We start from the raw sequence: 22,047 nt of genomic DNA on the forward strand, positions 1-22,047 counted from the left end.
TGATTGACTTTTATGATTTGATGAATTATAAGGGTTACAATTTTTTGAAAAAATTCATGATATAAGTACATAAAGAAACTATATACAGGAAGTAAATCGAATGTGGGTAGCTCTAAGAAATTTTCATTTGGATTTATTAAAAATTAAATAATTATTTAGTGTATGTTTGTATTTACAGGTGATGTGATATCTATTATAATAAACGATCTATTATAATAACGATTTTATGCAATTTTGTTTCTAAATAAGAGAAATATAGTCTATAGCCTGTTCCATAAAATAGTAGTGTATAGTAGATCTGATGTTCGCAGCAAAAGTTCACTGGAAAATTGTTAATTGAGATATATGCGATCACGCTTATTACCATGAATGTCGATTATCACGGACGATTAGCCCCAAATGTAGATTAAAATTTACAATTACGACCCATTTTGTTACTCTAAACACACATTCATTGTAATAGCATTGCATTCAAATGTGAAATAATTGTTGCAAATACGGGTAATAAATTCATTTACTGTCGATAAGAGAAATTAGAGCAACAGCGTGAAACTCTCTCTTTTCGCTGTTTATAGAAGTTGTTGGCGGAACAGATTGGAATAATTACGTAGGGAAGATATTCTGAGAAAGTTGGTTGTTGTATCGTCAATGTTTTGTAATATACTTCGCATCAATTACGCTTGTATCGAATTCAGGTTGTCGCTCAATACGCTAATTCAATGGATCAGTACGCGTCGCACATATCAAAGCTCTCTTTTAGCAATTTCATTTCACGTTATTTTGTAGATCAAAGCGTACAACTGATGGGCATATCAATATTTCTTCCGTACATTTCAGTTTGCGCGATACACTGTCAAACTTCTCGCTGGATACAAAACGTAAGCGTTAATCGGATTCGACATACAACGCATTAACGCGATGGACTATAATCAGTACCTATATCATTAAATCACTATCATATTGAAGACACGATATATGTTTCATGTTCGCGTTATTAATCATTGGCTTAATTACTGAATAAGTGTGAATACGATACTGGAAATATTAATTACTTCATTCGAATACGTAACGCGTTATCACTTACACTTTTCGTAAAATGGATATTAATAACTAGACTACGAATCTATGTGCAAATTCATATTTTTACGAATAAGATTAGAAAAATAAAACCGCGACAGATATTTGTCTTAAACATCAAATAATATGACGAATACTATGATACTCTGAATGTTTTACATATTTATATGCATACTATGAATTTTAGTATCGTTAAATTTTCCTATTGATATAGGAACATCTATAGTGTACTAATAAATATTATAGTAAATGATAATTATCATCAGCTACTATTAATAATTGACGAGGATCAATAATTAATGCTAATTACTTGATATTGGTAAACATTGTAATATCCATATAAAGACAATTAGAAAAGTTAGAAGAATTAACAAACTTGCTGCATTAATTATAAACTACCATTTGTACTTTGCAATAATGAATATTAATTTGAAACTGAATATTGCAAAAATTCTTGCTTTTACAAAGGCTTCTTGTTTACATTTTTAAAAAGGAGGAAAAGACAGGTGTTACGACCGTTCGCGGAGAGACGCGGTCGCGAGGAAAACGCGTCAGCGAGAGGCGTAAATTCTCGCTACGATTCTGCTAATCGACGCCGCGAAATAGTCGTTCCCCTGTTTCGATTAAGATAACAGAGGTAGTTCAATGAATTTAACACTGTATTAACAGGTTAACATAAAATAGTATATTTGACAATATTTGACATTAATATGATGAATACGCCACAAATTGTTTAACAATAAATACAGTAAATATGTTACAGAAAATTGACCCGATTTTACGATATCTCTCAATGAATTCGTTAGACTATGCGACTTTGATTTTACTCGTCAGACTTCTCGATGTATAACGTTTGACTCGTCAGAAGGGACTGATTGCCTTTCAATCATTTCTTTGTCTTCTCTGGGAGACGACCCCCACTACGCTCGGGTTACGCTACCGTTCGCGCCTATGATCACGAATGCCGCCTTCTTGTGTGAAAAAAGTAACGGACCAAAATCGACGTTTCTAGAACTCGCTGCTTGGTGACAACTATGCGCTTGTCACGTAAAATAACAAAATAAAAAAGAAATTTGAGGTGAAAAATAAAAAAAGAAACTTTATTTTTTTTTCTAACAACAATCCACTTTACAATCCACTTCCGAACACTAGGCGTGACTTTCCAAGACTGAAGCTCTTACAATTTAACTTTCGATCGGATCCGATTACTTTCTTTTGTCATCCCTCAACATCCCCACCGTCCATGCATTTGCTAGGCGTCCGCGACCGTTGCCACGTGCTCTTTCTTCTAGAACCTTCGGTGGAAGGACCGTTGGGATGTTGATGGTTCATTAGGCACTTCAGCGATATACATTGTCGCCGAGTGCCGCCACATCTTTATCTCCATCGTCAGTCCATCGGATTTGAAGTATGCCGATCGTGACACGCTCGTCGATACATTGTATATGTTCCGTTGGGCAGATAAGACGATCTGCCTGCGACACTGTAGGACCGCGAGCGACGATTAGAAATAGAGCCTATGGTAAGCCTCGTGGCGTAACAACAGGTATTTCATGTACGTGTTTCTATTTTACATTTTTCTACCAAGAGTTTCAGTTCATAAATACCATGAATAGAAGTCTCCAGTTCTTAATTTGAAATTATTAAATACTCTCCATGATCCATAATTACAACTGATATAAATATTCGTTATTTTTCAATCTAAAATGTGGAAAATACAAAATTCCAAAAATGGTTTAGAAACTGTTAATTAATATTTATATTATGGATGTACGAACATTAAAGAAATTGAGCTTAAATATGTGCTATATTTACTAATGTTACTGCATATTATATCGAATACTTAAAATATTTTCTATGTTTTTGTATATTACGTACACCCTATCAGTTTTCGTATTTTTAAATTTCCTATAAGTGAGAAAATTCATACTCTATTCATCATATTCATCAGTTCTTGAAAAATATTCTGCTAGAATAGATTAGAATATGAATGCCATGTAAGAAGATAATTTCCGAAGTTGTACCGAATAAGAAGCAGATACTCGTGTATTACTGAAACGTCCAAGCTTCTCGACTTTGATATGCTAAAACTTCACAAATTTTAATGAATATTGGAAAAATTTTGAAACCTTGCTTTACTGTTCAACTGTCATAAGTCGTAAAAATCATGTGGTCAAATGTTATCAGTATAACGAAATTGTGCAGGGAAGTTCAAAATTGTGAATGAAAGGAGTAGTTATTAAAGGAGGAAATATGACTCTTGATAATAATAAAATACTAATTTCTGCATATAAACGTTGAATAGCAGAATTTCAATCATCAAGATCAATCAAGATCATCAAGATTCAATCAGCGAAAATTTGTTTAATTACCGATACTGACTACAACGTTATAATATTCTCATTTTTCCTCTAATATTTTCTGAAGCTATAAATATTTTTTCCACTTCAGAGCTGACATGTTCGCAGACACTCTGTTTCAAATAGTAAAAGGTACCGTGAATTTTCCTTCAAGGGAAAGTGCTTTTTAATTTTCGCTCGCGTTACGATAAATAAGAAAAAGTCCGCAAAGGCAAAGCTGCTTCGTTCGATTGCTCATCGAAAAGGATCGATATCGAATATGAAATGAACGTTGAGACGAGGTGGAGTGCGTGCCAAAGATAAGTCTCTAGCAAGAGCTCGAACGCTTTGACGATAAATCACACGATCGACATTTACTATTTCATATCACGGATATATTTTAGTTCCACTCGTGAAATAGACTACACATCAAACGTTAAGAGTTTACTCGGTAAATACAAAGGATGAGAAATAAGAAGAAAAAATTGTAAAACGGTCTGAAAGCAAAGTAATTCCACTTGTACGTTTCGGTGATTCTATTTTAACTCTTCCTTTCAATCGTAGTTCTACCTTAGGTTTCTCTCTTTACCGTATAAAATTATATAGTATCATGTTATTATTGCTGAAAACTTCCGAGTCTACCGAGGTTAACTTCTTTATTTGCTATTAAATTCTTTTCATACTGTGATTTATATAAGAGCATAAACGTAGAGAGAAATATATATTTGGAAATATTCACAAATGAATTTGACGAGGATATAAAATTCACGATTAATGTAAATTAATGTACAAGAATTAATTTTATCATAAGCAATCGTTAGAAATAACATTTTATAGTATTATGGATGTTTGAATTCTGTACTCTACCGACACGATTATATTTAGCTAATGATATTTTTCACTATATATTAGGAATTGTAAATTTCTTCACAGTATGCTTCACACTTATTTTACAGTATTAAGAACTTTTAAATATTACAAACAAAATCTTAGGAAATCTAGATTACTTATTAACGAAATCTTATGAATGAAATTTTACTAAAAAATTTTGCAGTTTTGGGAACAAAGAAATTACGGATCTTTATAAATAAAGTAATTAAAACAACTCTCACTACTTATTGTGTATATACACAAAGTAATTGTTGTATCGCTTCCTCACTTTTCAGGTAGTTACTGCCGCAGTGACAGGGCTAATATTAGCTACCGTAGCTGTATAATCGATACGATAGAATTGAACCGCACGATGTCACGATCAAACTACAACTGCATTGAAATTGAAAATGATTGCGTGATACTTTTATTTTATTAATACCTTCAGAATTATTTGTTAATACAACGTTATTGAGACGTGGAAGGCTATTTTTGTGTGCTTCCATAAATATTACATAATATATCCATACTGGATTTTCTCTTGAATTAATTTGTAAAAGTAACATATTTTAATTTATGATTCTTATCTATATTTCATTATTTTCATATTTTATTTCTTCGTTTTTTAAATACTATTTACTATAAATAAACCAGTATTATCCACTCATATATCATCCAGAAAAAGAGTAATAAGTTCCACTCAATATCAACATTAAATGGCACTAAGCTTATCAAGAAAAGAATGAGTTTTTATAATTTAATTAAAAATGCATCTCCAAAATTAAAATTATTATAAGTGAGCATTGCTTACAATAAAAATTCCAATATAGTTTAATAAAATCTTGCTACCGCTATTATTTACTAGTTCTACAATAAAAATTTAAACATATATTTCGACGATGACTGCACTATAAAAATATTTCTAGTCATAATTTAGAGAATAACCTGTATAATAAGAATCCAAAGTCGATTTTCAAAGTTAACGTCATTTATACGTATATGATCTACGAAATAAGAATTTAATATCTACTTACCAAAGGAGGTTATGTATAATAGAGATGCTTGAAATTTTACACGGTAGAATTCTTTCATAAATGTATACTTCCTTCAAATCCGCGTAGTGGCATTCAGGGTACAGCGAATATTTGACTCGACTAAATTAGAGATTGTACAACACAGCACAAATTTCATTTAGGCGGGTAGCAACGAAATTTTCATCCATACCTATCGCACCAACACGAAACCATCCGACGAGGCTTTCATCCCCCCCCACGCCCTTCCAAAACACACAGTTCTGTTTCGTGTTTATCTAATTGTGCTATTGTACACACCTACCTACTGTGCTGACTAGCGTAGTGTCGAGCGACTTCTAAACTGCGTTTTACATTACTTCCGGCGCTAGTGGCGTGCGTAACGACCAAAGCTGTTTGGAAACATTCGCTCGCGTAAGGCGTAAGAAACGAATATGAATTTTCTGTATCAAGTTATGATTTGTACAGTGTTATAGTGTCTATTTTAAGTTTCAGAATCGACTAAAGCGTGTTTTTATTGCAGAAACAAATAGATAGATATGTAAGTATGTATATAGGTACTTATATATGATATTTCTGTAGCAAAGTAGGTTAGGTTAATTGCCAGAAAGAATCCTGTGTTTTTAGTTTTATAATCTGATGATAATTCTTCAGATTAAGATAATTTAGCACTCTTTTGTGCGATAATTGTGGTCAATATTTAATTATTATCGTAGCATATCGTTTATTATCTTTTTCGTGATCTGATTCAAATAACACGAAACAGTATTAGTGACGGTACCTGACATTTTAATTTTAAGACCTTATGAGATGTGGCTAGTAAAAGAAAGGAATAAAATTCCTAAAAATAACGATATGGTTTGTTTAAAAAACACAGAATTGTTACTAGTGTGTCTCAAGGTAGAAGTTGAAACATTTGCAGATTAAGATGCATCTAATATAACCTGTTATACGAATCTACATATTTCATTGTTTTAAGGTGTTCGCCAGAATCATATCAGATTACGCATCCATTGTAACCATAACGTTAATCTTGAATCAAAGCGAAATTGCGTGTTACGACTTTATTTTTACGATAACCACAGTTCAGATAAATTAAGGTTAGTTCGATTTTTTTTATTTTATCTTCAATAAATATCTTCTCTAAAACCTCCTTCTATTCACCTATATTCTATATAAATACGACTGAAGTTGTTATAAATAATTCTTTTATGAGTGAGACAGTGAAGTATCAATACATGTAATAATCATTTAGGATGCCCTGAGACAATAAATAATATTCTAAATATTTCAAGGTTCTCGACATTATTGTATAATATTGACATTATTATATTGACAGTACATATTGATCATTTTAGTTGAGACCCTTAAAATATTGACAATATATATTGAGAGTCCGGAAACACTTTTAGAATTGAAAATTCCTTCTTATTTAATCATAAATATAATCCTTTTTTCCACTCATAAGGGAATTCAAGGGAATATAGACGTAGAACAAGTAAGTGTAGAAATTAATATCGGGTAACTAATCAATTACAAATTCACTTTAGATTTATATGTTTCCCAATTTAGTACAATTTTCCCACTTATTTCTTATCTAAACTAAAGTGTATCAATCTTAATATCTATAAGATACAGAATTTTTAAGACGAATGCCATAAGCTCGAAAAACATTGATAAAGATGATGGATGTTCGCTAAGATTCATAAGATACAGTGCACATATATTTCTCACTTTTTAATTAAAGACAAATACTACTGGTGGCCTTAAACGATAAAATTTTATTTTACGATTTTTATTTATTTCTTGCACACAAAATAAATTCTCGTCGACTGTCTTTCCTGTTCAGTCAAAAATAAAACAGATTCACATATCTTTAGAAATTTTCAAATTGCTTTTTCTCGAAAATGAAGCCTCCAACGCAATTTCATTATTCTTGATCTTTATCTTATTTCGAGCCATAGAATCTCCATAACCTCATTTGTATCCCAAATTTCGAACCAATCTTTATGGAAGGCTCAAAAGTTAATCAGTGTAGGTTAGTCTTCCACGCCGTGTAAATACTTTTTCGTTGTCAGAATTTTGATTAATAGTTAAATAATTATATTATAATAACTTAATTAGTGGATTTATTATAATACTAAAATTCTTGGTCGATTGAGAGTTTTGATAACGATAAAGGGTATAAATGGTGAAAATTGATTTATACTGATTGACTTCCAAGCCATCCATATACACATTCCTACCAAATTCAATTACCCATAATTTCACAATCAGTCAATTATACACCTATATTCCTTTTCGTTTAGAATGATATCAGCTCCAACACTTGGAAACGAGACGAAACAGGAGGCAAGTAGCGAGAAGTAATTTCCCGAAACATTCGCGGAACACTCGATCGTTCGGTGCGTCAGGTAAGCGCGCATTAGCATAATCGAGCGTAGGGAATAGCAGACGAGCATTATTACGCGAGCTCCTCTTTATTTCGGTGTACGGTGGACAAATGCGACTAACGTATCGAACTTCCGTCCTGGTTAATTTATGGCGTTGGGATTAGGGGAGTAAAATGGCGGGGGGCGGGTGAAAGCGGAAAGTGGCAATTCTGCAGTGCGGGTAACTATCCCGTACTCTCTCTCTTTCTCTATTCCTTCCTCTCACTCCTCCGCCAAACGAATCCGGCCAACGGGTTCAGAACGCTTAAGAGACGAGTCTCTTCTGACCATGGTAAAATATCACTGCTAAGAGAAAGAAACGACGACCCAGTCCCCTACGGGACTTGACAAAAACAGGAGTAATAAAACTCGGCGAATGTCCCTGCGTACCTTCGGAACGTTCGGGGGATACGTTCGAGCGATTACCTTTCCGCCAGCGTTCCCATGCATGACTCAAAGTCTCGTTGGGATACAACGCTTTATTCGTTCGTCTATCCGTTTATTCGCTGTACTAAACCTGTGGTTATGAGGGAAATCCTCGTTGGAGAAGTGTAAAGTAATGATGAAATAGATAGCGAAAGGGATGAAAAGTGTTAGGATAGATAAATGATGGGTTAGAGAGAGATGACGTATAGAGTGAATTGAATTAATTTTTGTTTTAATATCAAAATATCACAGTAGACTTGTGTGGGTCAAGTCGCTATATAATGTTCTTATTATTTTCGGCTATTGTATTTCATCAGCATTCTAACAGCAAATTATTTACTCGTACATGCAATACAGAGATTATATATGGTTTGTGATTATGCGGTTGAAATTATTTATTCTCACGACCAGTGCCATTCGCGTGACACTGCAACTCTTGATCCTAAACCTATATATGTAGGTACATAGTAGAGCGGATAGCAAGGTATAATTTACTGGTTATGTATAGACATGTTCCTCGTGTTTTGCTAACCTTCATATGTGATATAGACTCCTATTTCTCCACATTTTTCTAAAGGCTATACACAGTACAGGTTTTCTTCTTTTAATATTTTATCATCCTTTATAGGCGTTACAGATTCTATACAGATTCTTTCATTCATTAATATAAATTACTGAATTTTTATTTCAATACATGTAGTTGAAGAATAAATACGAGTAAGAAGAAAATAATTATCCTCTTCTTGGTATAGTGAGATATATACTTTGGAAAGTGGTTCTAAGAACTGCCTCATAACCACCAGAAAAGTATTGATCAGGCTGTTGCACTTATGTAACATATTAGAAGCTATGCTCTACTTACTGCTAATTAAAATCTTGATTGAATCCTGCTAACACATTAGCGGTCACTGATGTATTACTTTCTCTTATGACTGAAATTAGACCAGCAGAATTGTTATCATTCTGAGGAAAGGAATATTTCTCGTATTTATTTCAATTATTTAAATGTCAAGTTTTCAGTCCAAACACATACGGAGGATTAATTATAGTAATAATAGACACAAAGTATAATACTTAACACCAAATATGTCAAATTCTTCGATTAGATTCGTATCCTCCAAATTATTTTTGCTTTAATAGTAAAAGCTTGTGATTATCTGCACTAGAATCTCGATAAAATAATCAGTCGCGAACGTGCTGACAAATTACATTATTCTATAGAACTCCTGCAAATTGACTACAGCATCTATTTAGCATTATTGCTAGAAAGGTTTCCTTTGACCATCTTTCGAGCATGTTTCTAAAGAAAACTTTGTGCAAACTTTCGATCTGGAATATTCACTGCGCTGCAACAATTTTTTTTCTGGGGATAGAGGAATTTATGATGAAATAACAAATTGAATAGTTTCTAAAATTAATGCCACGTAACTTCGCTTATTGGCTAGTTGATAAGCTGAGCTTTGTGCTAAAGTACAGTAATAGAAAATAAACTTATATTTGAACGAAACAAAATAGAATAACAAATAGACGAGCTCATGGTAAAATCAATATTATAGAATTTCCAGATACTTGAACAGAATTTCGTCACAGATTAAGGGATAAAGTATTACTTCTGGCACACAGCGTCGTAACGTCCATACATTATCGTCATTCATGTCGATTAAATTACATTTCAGGCTTTTTTTCTTGATATCGCTAAACGACAGACACGCACTTGTCATATGAGAGTACTTTGAGAGGAAAGTACCTCCTCCTAGTAAGACATAATATCAGAATCAAATTCTACTATCAAAAATAACCTTAAAATCTTTCTTTATAATGAACAGCGTATAAATTAAAACGCTATGAACTCGATTCGAGTTTTTACAATTTTGGCCATTGTGCATTATAATTGTATTCCAAACTTTTTTTATCGTAAACTAGTTGCTTAAATTTATTTTTACTCGTAACGAGTAATTAAAAATGAACATAGACACGACTTCACAGTGATGCATCGTGGTCGCGGTTCACGAGAACGTTCTAAAATTCGAGCTTAATCGACGCGGTTCAATCGACGCGCGATTCGCGTTTAATCGTTCGTAAATTACATATCGACCTAGGGTGATCGATACGCCTATTATTCTGGGCGCGCAGGCTTTCTTCCCGCGGAGAAAATTTCGATCGGTGAGTTCTCACCGAGCGATCGTTGACCTGACCCGATCCTACTTCCGGGTCAACTTTACGAGCGGCCGGCTGCTTGATAACCGATTAAAGGACGCTACTCGCGTTTGCCATGAGTCAAGGAGAATTCTCCGATTGCACCGTTGACGATAATTGGAGATTGGCTCGCGACCTAGCTACTTGATCCGTTTGATGTGGCGGATTTGCTCTCCGAACCCCTCCGTTTCTTCTATTAGACGAATCCCGTTGACGGTGGAACCGATTTCACAATGTGCTTGACTGCGCGTGCGATCAGTCAGCGATCCCTTTCCGATGGAACGGCTATTTCAGAGAAAAGGAATACATATCGTACGATGACAAGTAGGTTTAGTGCGATCTGCAATATCATAAATGGAAAAATATTGGCAGGTACTTTTAATATTTTGTCATATAGTCTACGAATTTAAATATTTATATTTATTTTATATATCGTTTCATTATATGTAACAGATCCCCATGTAAATATTTTATTGCGAAAATGTCTCATACAGTAATTTTTTATCGCCTAATTAAAATTTTAATCAATTCTATTTATAAAAATAATTGAATTTTGGAAGTATATAAGAAAATATTAGTTAGATTGTAATTGAAGGAAATTATTTCAGGTAAGAGGATATTTATCGTGTACTCATCAAAATAGACTGCAATACAACTAAAGATTTAACTAACAACCACAATCGATTTTAACAACTTGCACAACTTTAACTAATTTGAACAACTTGAACAACTTGAATGAAGTCTTTAACAAACTATCACGTACTCTAACTGACTGCAACAGACTCCAATTGACCGACCTGTTTCTCACTTATATTATAGTGTTTAATCGGAGTGTCTGTATCACATATTTATTCGGATTTGCTAGAAATCCATATAGTTTTCTCGACAAAGGTTTTCGATCTAAACAAAATCTTTCTATTGTGTTAGCAACAATATTTTCGTTTATGTAATTTTTCTTAGACATTTTCGTATCCATACACATTGTCTTTTATAACTGAACGCAGATTGGAGAATAAGAAATTAACGTAATTGCAAATACTTATAAACATGTTTGAAAATGTTGGCAAATGTGATATTAATTGAAAACCTACTTAGGATCCCACTTCACCATCTTTTCATTCAGAGTAAAACCTGCAATGTTGTCGAGCAAGTATAGCTTCTCGTTATATAGTTATAAACGTTCGGATATAAGTAAATAATAATGATTTGTTGTCATCAATTTTTCAAATTATATTTTCTTAGTAATTAAAACTGCTACATATATTCATCCGGATAGTGTGCAATATAATTATCTACACAATTGATTTACAAAAAAGATATAAATTGGAATAATTAGAATTGAATATGAATTCAATAGTAAATGCTAATATTTCGACAGGTTCAACCGATACGACTTGAGAGGATCAGGAATGGTGACTTTCAGTTTTCACTTGTATCTTGACAGCTTTTCAAACTTTTGGCCCTTCTCACTCAATAGGATTGTATTGCAGAGGAATATTTGCTATCCGTATAAAAGGAAGACTAGTAGTTGAAGTTGTATCTATAATCATAGATTTGAAATAGAAAAGTTTATGAGGTTCAAACTTCACGAAATATTTTTTTATAATAAAAATCGCTTGTAATAGCTTCAAAATTTGTTTGCGACATTTACATATTTTTTCCTACATTCTTTTATAAATAATAAATAATAATAAATAACAATAGTTTTTAAGGGATTAATCTACAGCAGATTAGAAATCACCAGATTAGAAAGTAATTTAATAAATCTGGAAGTCACTCCTGACACTTCTGTGTATACAGCTGTAACTGTCAAATTTGACTTGGACAATTTTTGGAACGAGTAAACTATTGATTCTTAAGAAGTCTTATCGAAAATCCTATTACGATCTAATTCTCCAATTTTCCTAAATTGCAGAGTGCACGATCAATTTAAAATCATATTTTCTTCAGTTGGACGCAAATACCACGAAACCACGCATGGTTCGCGTCAATGTCAAAAACAAAGCAGAATTTCAAGCCGCATATCACCTACTGGCCCAATTCCGAGCAAAAACACTAATCCATACATAAACGAACGTAACATTAGCCATAGTGTACATTCGCCGTTGCACGCGCTAAAACGCTTGCGGGTAATCCGCAAAACGACGACCGCCTAATTGCACAAAGAACGTGGCCGAACCTTGTCCAAGGTGTGCACACGCGTAAGCGAAAGGCAAAATGCACGAGCCGCGACACGACGATGCAACGAGCCCTGTCGTCGTTCCGCTTCCTCTAAAACATCGCGACCGCACAACGCTATTATATCCGTCGCGGTGTGCCGAGAATCGGAGCTGGGGGATGGTACCCGGTGCCAGATTGCGCTAATTAATGCTAATTGCTCGAACTAATAAATAACTGCATGAATAAACATATTCGTAGACCCGGTGGTGATGGTGGTGGGGAACGGGAGTAGAACCTGTAGGAGAGAGGGGAAGAGATAGGGATAGGTGGTGGGGTAGAGACTAATAGAGGAAACTAAAGAGGCAACGAGAGTTAGAGAGGATGGGAAATGACGAGGAGGGAATGAGAGGACACGGCACGTGTGCGCGAATACCATCAGGCGTGGAAGTGCAAGCACGCTACACAGTATATGCTGAAATATTCATCGATTTCGGTTGCGGCAATTACGCTCCACAAAACGAAGCCGTCCTCGTGTGTATCCCTGGCCACGCTGAAAATTTATCTGTACGAATGAACGCGCCATCGTGCTCTGCGGCCACCACTCGACTCCGTTCACACTACGTCCGACCAAAAAAGAGCCACGCGAAGGTGTGTACAGAACTGGTTCTCACTGTTTGTTTATGAAAAATAGGAATTCTCCGTGCCCAAAGAATATTCTGATGTTTCCAGTATACTGGATGTAGGGTATAGGAATTGGGTGGAGGATAAAGGGGTAAAGTGATGATTATACGTGTCGAGACTTGCGGACCAATTTTTGAAACAGGATACAGGGAATTTAAATCTCTACGAGAGATTGTTTCTCGTGGTATATTGTAAATTATACATTACTGGACAAATTTCAATTACAATTGATTATATTCTTATATTCTTAGGCTATGATATTTAGGATTATAGGAGAAAATAATTTCTTATGCGATCTTTCTAACTAATTTAGTTTTATGTTCAATTTTTATTTTTACCGTAAACTATTTATTTCTCTTGGATTTTAATAATAGTTTCGTATATTTCTTCCTAATGTAATGCAGCGTAGATTCCAAATAATATTTTCGAGTAAGTTTATTCCAATGTGTAATATTTGACCTAATTCAGAAGTCCATCCAATCCGTAATTAATGTGGCGTTAATATACTCGAGTCCATTGTTATGGTGGTAATTTATGACGATAGATGATTTTCATAAGATCGCATTTGCATATGTATGTAGAAGGGTGATTGCGACTAAAATGTGATTGATCTTCGAATGATCAATGTAATTTACACGCAAGAACTTTCTTCAAGATTCTAGAACCTTTTTAAAAATTTAAAGATCGTAGCAAGATTGACTATCTATTACACGATCTTTAAGGAGTTCTTAATGAGTGAGATTCGACGTCATAATTTTAAACTAAAAAATGATGAGTTATATAAATATGATTAGCATCGATTCAAAGAAATTTTATTATTCAAGAAGCGCACGAACCCGTTGGGTTGACCGAAAATTGAAATTTTACACGATGAAATATCGGGTAAAAGTTTGCATCCGTGGGCGTTGACTCGTCGGTGCGAGGAGAAAAGGAACATAAATGTTTATTCGATACTTGACTCACGCAGATGGAAATACGAAAACGCGTTACTTCGCCAGGGCAAATGCAATCTTCGATGACGTATCTCAGATAAGTAATTTACCACCATAAGCGCTCCTCGTCTACATTTGGCTCTATATTTACCGCGAATACAGCCAGACGAATTTAAAATTCAAATATGGGGAATCAACGTGAATTATGGCGTTCCACTTCCATTTTTCACTTACGCATAAGTTAATCACGCTGGGAAGACAAATGACATATTCGATCGTGGAACGGAAGTATCCTCGAAGCAAAATTGATTCGAGCTTTAAGTTTCGTCGTTTCGGTCCTGATCAAAGTGTTCCAAATAAAAGAAAACACATTTGAATTTTCGATTTAACGTCCAACTATAGAATACTCGTTTGTGAGAGTAATTTGAATTTTTATTTCACTTCTACAATGTAGTAGAAAGTTTTAAAAGCTTCAGCATTTGAGTATTTTCAATTGTAAAGAACTTGAACAATGAAATCATTGTTTATAATTGGAGGAAAAGCATACGTGATATTATTGTTTCTTTAACGAATTCTTCAACCTGAAACGCATTTAGATTTTTTAACGTATTGTTTCTTGAAGTTCCATGATGTTACTACATATTGCTATTGTCTGGAAGTAAAACGAGTTCTTTTTCTTCTTTTATCGACATAAACGCTACGTTATCGTATAATGTTATATTTGTGTATCATTGAAAGTTGATAAATACGTGAACGAACAAGAACGGAATCATTTAGGAATGTCAGCGAAGAACGGAAATGTCCCTCAAATCACGGAGTATTGTGTCGCAGAGAATGGATTATACCATGAACAATTGAAGAAAAATCTGTCACTTCCTCGACGAGATATTTCGTGCCACTGCTGCAACATTATTTCAATTTTTCGTTATACAATACAGAAATGTATGTTTGTTTCGTCAGACGTTGGTTTTCGATCAATTTCGAATCAATATGAGATTTGAATTTGTTTCCTAAAAATCTAAATCGTGCTACTAATCATTAAAACTACTACAAACTCATACTGATAGGCTTCTTCACTATTATAATTAAAAAGTCATTCTCTCGCAATAAAGAAACTTATGAAAGTAAAGAATTTGTTTCTTTGAGGAGTTCGATATTGATCACATGTCTAGATAATAAAATTAAGAAACTTAGAAAAAGGGAAGATAGTCAGCTTTATTTTCGAGAAGATCGTATGTTACAAGCTCGCGAAATTTAACTTCAGTGATGTTAAATACTAGTAAATATTTAGTATTGTAAAGAACTTTCTTCCAAGACAAAGCTTTCTCCTTGTCTGTCATACAATATTGCATGACATGAAACTTCACCCATTACACAATCGCACGAACAATCAAATCTTTAACCAGGCACATATTACTACAGTTACAGATTTGTTCGAGTGGAAATTCGTTTGAACGCAGCTTGATTCTAGTGCAAAGTCATGTAATTTGAATGTTTCAATGAAAACTTATGCAACTTGACTTCCGAAACTAAGTAATCTGAAACTAGCACTATAGACAAGCATCAATTGAAATGAAGTCATGTAAACTCGATATGCAGACGGTATCATGTATTAATTCTCAAGAAGTTTCATAGATGGAAGTTAACAGGAATTGAACAGCAAACGACGGATGTATATCGTGCATTAAAGATTGAGATTTCATAAACGTTTAATACGATTACGGCAAAGTTTATAAATCGTTCTACTTATATTTGATTATAAAGGGTTTATGTGTCATTTTTTTAGCCGGAGAGGGGATTGACTGCTTTATCCCTTGGGATAGGGTAACAGGATTGTAAATCGCTCGGATCTGCGCCCTTCTAGTATCATGTCAAGAAATCTGGGCACTCGAATATTTAAATGAGCTACTCTCTGGAATGAAGTCTTTCAAGCAGGCGCGCACCGATCAATGAATGCACTTCTGTTATTACTTCTTGATTACAAAATCCATTATATTTTAGAACCAGAGAGTCGAGTATTATTTAAATATAATATTTTGAAAATGATGATTTAAGTAAATTCAAATTTAAGTGGTTACAAGTAGAAATAAAAACTTCATTTATACTTGAACGTAAATAAAAACGATAGTATAATTAATATAACGGTTTATGGATTGGATTATATAAATGATTTTCTTTGAATTATTTCATTATTTTGCATCTTATTTTATATTCTATTTAAATTTGTGCATTATTATTCAGAAAATTTATTCACAAGTGTATGTGTACGTGTATAGTTATAAATATATATGTATCCTGTCAAAGAGAATAATGTATGACGAAACGTTCGTATGCATGAAATATGTGTTTGTGTTCACGTAATACATAATTTGATGCCAAAATATATTGCTGCGTCTAATTATATAGTCTATATAACACTTCAAATTTATGGAGTTAATTATGGAGACTTTTACGACTAATAAAGTTTTTCTAAATTTTATATAAAACTAGGAGTTCCTTATAAGAAATTTCCGATAATATACGAAGCATCGAGGAAGACTATTCATACTCTTTCTTCAAGGCAAATATAATGATTGCTGTGACACGTATATTGTTCAGATCGAAAAATAAAATATAGAATAGACAGACAATGCTGCATCTGTGCGAACTTTATAATAGAAAGCCATTCATGGAAATGGAAAATTTTCGCAGGTATCATACTTTAAACAAATGTCTGTGTTTGTCAAAGTATGTACATTTTATTTAAAAAATGTTTCGTTAATGAAAGACTAAACTTTAAGCAACTACAATCAACTACAAAGATTCTCATCGTTAAATTAAGATATCAAAATAGGAAAAGATAAAACTAGAGTCAGTAGAGAATAAATTAGAGAAGTAGTTAAATTGCGAGAGGTAGAAATTATATTTCTGCGCTAAATGGAAAACGATCCTACTTAAAGGAGCTCAAATAATTCTACTTGTGCGTAAAAATGAAAAGCTCGAAAAATATTTTTCCACCATACACGTCACTTTAAGTAAGTGGCAGCAGTGGTTAAAACAGCAGGACTAGCTAGGTAATTGAAACACGCTGTCTAATTACGCATTTAACTTTTAAGCGGGGAATTCAAGCGAAACCTCGCTCAGTTTCTTCTAACATAGAGCTACTAAAGAATTCTATATCTTTCACTTCAATATCATGCAGCTGCTATGCTAGCCGTTTTTCTCTAGGAGAAATTCGCAGCCAACTACTAACGAAGGTAAACGGTCTCTCTAAATTAAAATTTCGTCCTGCAACGAAAAGTAAACGAAATCTACGAAATAATTGACTTTTAGTATGTGATAATACACCTTGTACATGTTCTAAAAAAGCTTTCAAATAAAGAAATATCTATCGTACATGTATTGCGTGATCGTTCTGGCTGAACTTTCTAACTCGTATCTGTCTGAATAACTTCTAAATTATGTGTTAGTTGAAAAATTATTTCGTGGCAGGTATATGGCAATGCTGCCATATTCTTGGACTTCATATTTTTATATATGTTTCCCTGTACTTTCTTCTCCGTTCTTCATTCGTGGTTCTAACAGTTTCAAGCTGATCTGTTCTATTTCCGTACAGTAGATGGAACAACATATATTTCTTTCTCTCATGTTCTTCTTTTGTACTCATCGTATCTGAAAAATTAATTATTTCATACATACGCCAATTATTAATATTTTAAACGAATAACACAAGTGAAATGCTCTATAGAGAGATTTTGAATCTCGTTAGAGTTTCGTGCAAAGTTTCGCGTATGCGTGTTAGCAGGTAATTTCCCGCGATTCTATGTATTCTAATGTAATGGTCCTCGTAGGTGAATTGGTGTTTGTAGTGGCAGTTGCATGGAGGGAGAACCGGCTCTCTTTCTCTCCTTCATCCTTTGTCGACTGAATTGCATAACGCGCACGAGGTCCGTTGGGAATAATTTCCATGATCCCTGATATAATTCGGTGACCATATATAAAAAAAAGTTACAGCCAATTATAGCCGGAATATTTCACGAGCAGGGATTTACGAGGCGGCAAAAGCGCTTAGGAATCGCTCGACCCGCCATTCCTCGCAATGACTTCGAAAGTCCAACAATGGCCGTTGTAATTAGAGGTCCTCTGTTGTGCGTAGGTGATTACCCTGTAATAATTTCTGCAGTATTGCCTCTATCCACTGTTATATCCATAGTTTCGCGTTGTATCATTCCTTAATTAGTACAGCCAATTGTCGGTTTGTACATTTCCACAGAGAAAGAGACTCGTTAGGTTATACGAAGGAGTTTTAGTTGATGTGAACTTGTACATGAAAATTTACTCGGAATATTTCTTAATGCACATTTTTTCGAGTCTTGGAAATTTTATTTGCAATTTTAACTCTTTCATATGGAATGACCCAATTATCTTTCTTTTTACTTTTTGAAATGAATTATTCTTTAGTAATTAGTTAATTCTTGAAGCTGAAACGAATCTCGAATTTCTCCAGTTTTCGTTTATCAAAATTAGATGATTTATTTTAAGTGTGTCGCATGAACTTCTTGAGCAGCTGATATTTCATATACAAATCTAAAATATTAAATATATAGATATTAGAAGATTATCAAATGACAAGTTGTATATTGTAGATTTCACTTGCAAAACAATCGTTACAAATTCACAATTCATTATAAGATTCATTTATAAATCTTGTAATAAACAAGTCTTGTAAAAAACAGATATTCCGAATAATATTCCATCACCAAGTATGTCATTATTACGCAAGAAAATTTATTAGCACTCGGTAATAAGATCAGTTCTCTTAAGAAAAGTCCGAAAGCTCCAACATATGGCAAAACGCATTCAAATTAAAACCAACTACTTGAGACCGTTCATTATTCCGAATACTTCTAACAGTCCACAAACTACGCCAGCTTTTCACTCGATATATCAAATATATTCACGACTATGTTCAACCCGTGAAACGTCCGGACGAATCCTCCACCCTTGGTACGAAACCAAATCAGGATCTTGCTAAACACGAACTAAAGGAAGCTAACGTTTCAACGAACGTTTTGGTTCACGAGAAATGAAGTTGGAACGAAACGGACGATTTTCTCGAGGTATTATTTATCACGACGTTTCACCAGGCTGTTTCCAAGAGAGCGTTAACCCATTCCCTCGTTCATTTTCGGCAGCGAGTTTTTCACGCGTGCACTCTTTTTCTTTGGCCGCTACCAGCTAAACATCGTAATTCGGGACGGCATGGCGCGTTCAGTTTTCCCCTCGCATAGAAACGCATTCAGGCCGACTGCTGGCGCACTTAACAATTTACTCGATCTTTAGAAAAGACTGCACGATGCGAGAACGCACGAGCAGAGCATGTGAATGGATCGGTTCGTGTTCCACGCGGCACGTCGGTGCCGTAACGGCCGTTATCCCCATCCCGGGCCGAATGAAAAGTGCGGGAAATCAAGGAAATAAAGTGCCTGTCGGCACACGCTCCTCCATATAGGTGGATACTAAAAAAAGCTTTCGAGACATAAACGCGCGCCGACCCGCCGGGATTTAGCCGCGGATTCTATACCACCCGGCCGTACTACGACAGAGAAGTTTACAATGAATGCCGTTGTCGTCTCCCTCCCTCAGGAATTTTTGTTCCACGGATCAACGTGTTTTACGACGTACACCTATCGAAGGGTCTTTCAGAGATGAGAAGGACACAATTGTGCTTCATTGTACACGAAGCTTCTTCCAGTCTTGTGTGTTCGACGGATTCGTACCTTTGTCGTTTAACGCTGATCGAATGTTTGTTATCTTAGCGATTATCAGGTGTGTTGAACGATGGATACTTTGCGTTGCGCTTTTCATTAAGTTGCAATTTTATCATAACGGATGTGGTGTGAAAATGGGATTAGAGATTATGTTTAAAATGGTCATAGATGGGAAACGATGTTATAGGATATTATTAATTAAGCCTGTCTTCGTTAAATATCTCGCTAATATATTCTTGAATTATGTGTTTATTTTATTTGTTTATATTTGTGAATAAATTTTATATGGTGAATCTTAACGATTCCGAGTGGAAGATATGCTTGTATTAATTGTATACATCCTTGCGGAGTGGTTTAGTATTTATGTTATTATTGTAATCATTTCTTGTAGCATTTTAAACTATGACGAAAGATAAAAAATCTATAAGAGTGGAACAATGCATAATAGCTTTAACTCTCCCTCTAAAGTTCTAACGTCTCACGTTCTCCGTAGATCGGTATCTTTTTAACCAAGAGCAAGTGCAAGATCAACCTCCTACTTGAACGCCGCTGGAGTGTCTGATAAAGATCACTGGGCCAATTAAGACGAGTCTGTCGAAGTAAACGGAGACTACAAATTTAGTGATACTGCAGGGATTTGTCTCTTTAAATCAGTCCCGACGTGCGTTCAAAGAGACTACACCCGATGCACAACTTAAAGAGATAAAGCGGTCGCGCCCGACATTCAGAGAAACAGTAGGTTTCAGATTCGATTGCGAATAGGAACATCGATCCATTTGTACAAGGGGCTACAATCTACTTACGAACACGTATATACATTGCATGTTGAAGGTATTGCCAATGGTTTGTAACTCTTAACTGTCGAAACTAAAATCTCCTGAATTTTTCTTCAGTTCTATAGCGTTACGTGACAGTAGAACGTGATATTACCGTGTGATTTTTCGCAATGGAGAAATAATAGCGTGCTTTACTGTTGTTCCGTTAATTCTATTTGTTTCGTATGCGACATAAACTCATTCATATTTTACTTGTTATATAATTTACTTTTTTATATGCAAATAGTTACGAAAGCTTTACTATTGCGATTGCTTCTTCACAGTGCTAGGGAACGAATAGAAAGCAATCGATCTTGTTTTTATTGCATAATAAATTTTGTAGGAAGGTGTAATTCTTTTATAATGTAAAACAGTATATTTGTACTATTGCTAGTTTCAAAAAAGAAACGTGGAGGAAATGGAAGACAATTATAATATTATCTAGTACTATATCCAGTCAAAGTACAATTGATATAATATTATAATTCATATAGTATCCGAGATTTAAAATAATACATATCCTCCATCATGTGTGGATGAATATTAATTATTTTCTGGGAATTATGAAACCACCAAACAGTTAGTTCATATGTTTCTGCATTAATAATGTCTCACATACCGTTATTGATCTCTTACGTTACAGTATCAAATCACATTCTCAATAATGGATTAAGTTTAACACAGATAAATCACAGGATTGAAGTTCAAATTTAGCTCTGATTTAATTTCAATATTAATTTAACTTTTTGAGTATAAATTGTGTATAACATTTCGATGATATAAAAATAATGAAAAATTAGAGTGTTAAAGGTAAAACATCGAACGGCGACGTATTTACGGAAAAGATCGTAAATACGATAAAATAAAATAAAATGGACAAATTAACAAGAAACACAAACCAATTACCTTCAATTTGACTTCGAAGAGATCGTTCGTGATGTAAGATAGAGTTTACTTTACACATATAAGCACTCATAGTATTAAACCTTGTGCAAACTAATATCTCTCCAAACAAATTTAAGTACCAATATTTAGACTTGCAACGATCGTTTCTATCTTCACTAGTTTTACCCGAGGGAGAAGATACAACAAAGATAAAGAAATTGCCAGACAATCATTCGAGAGAATTCCGTTTAAGGAATGAAAAGCATTAAACACTATGACACTGCCCGGATCTTACGGGTGAACACAAGTATGTCAGCGATGCCACGCCTTTGATCAGCGAGAGAACATAACAGCAGGGAAAGAACGATTCAATTACGCCTGTCCCCGTAAACTATTTCTATACACGTATTCGTGCGCGTTCGCGCGCACCAAGGGTGGCGTTTGAATGCACCA

General features: G+C 34.3%; 1 protein-coding gene and 1 long non-coding RNA gene across 10 annotated transcripts in view; one reads left to right on the forward strand and one right to left on the reverse strand.

Moving 5' to 3' along the window:
- LOC138183598 (uncharacterized) overlaps positions 1-5,551 on the reverse strand; it is a 198,845-nt gene extending 193,294 nt beyond the window's left edge. For both annotated transcript variants that reach the window (XR_011174094.1, XR_011174093.1), the window contains exon 1: positions 5,321-5,551. This is a non-coding gene — a long non-coding RNA (uncharacterized LOC138183598). The remainder of the gene's footprint in view (positions 1-5,320) is intronic.
- Positions 1-22,047, forward strand: part of LOC138183592 (neurotrimin) — a 361,055-nt gene that overhangs the window by 170,799 nt on the left and 168,209 nt on the right. The window lies entirely within an intron of this gene.

This window comes from Bombus flavifrons, chromosome 9 (genome assembly GCF_040668555.2).
Source record: "Bombus flavifrons isolate JBK064 chromosome 9, iyBomFlav1_principal, whole genome shotgun sequence".
NCBI lineage: Eukaryota > Metazoa > Arthropoda > Insecta > Hymenoptera > Apidae > Bombus > Bombus flavifrons.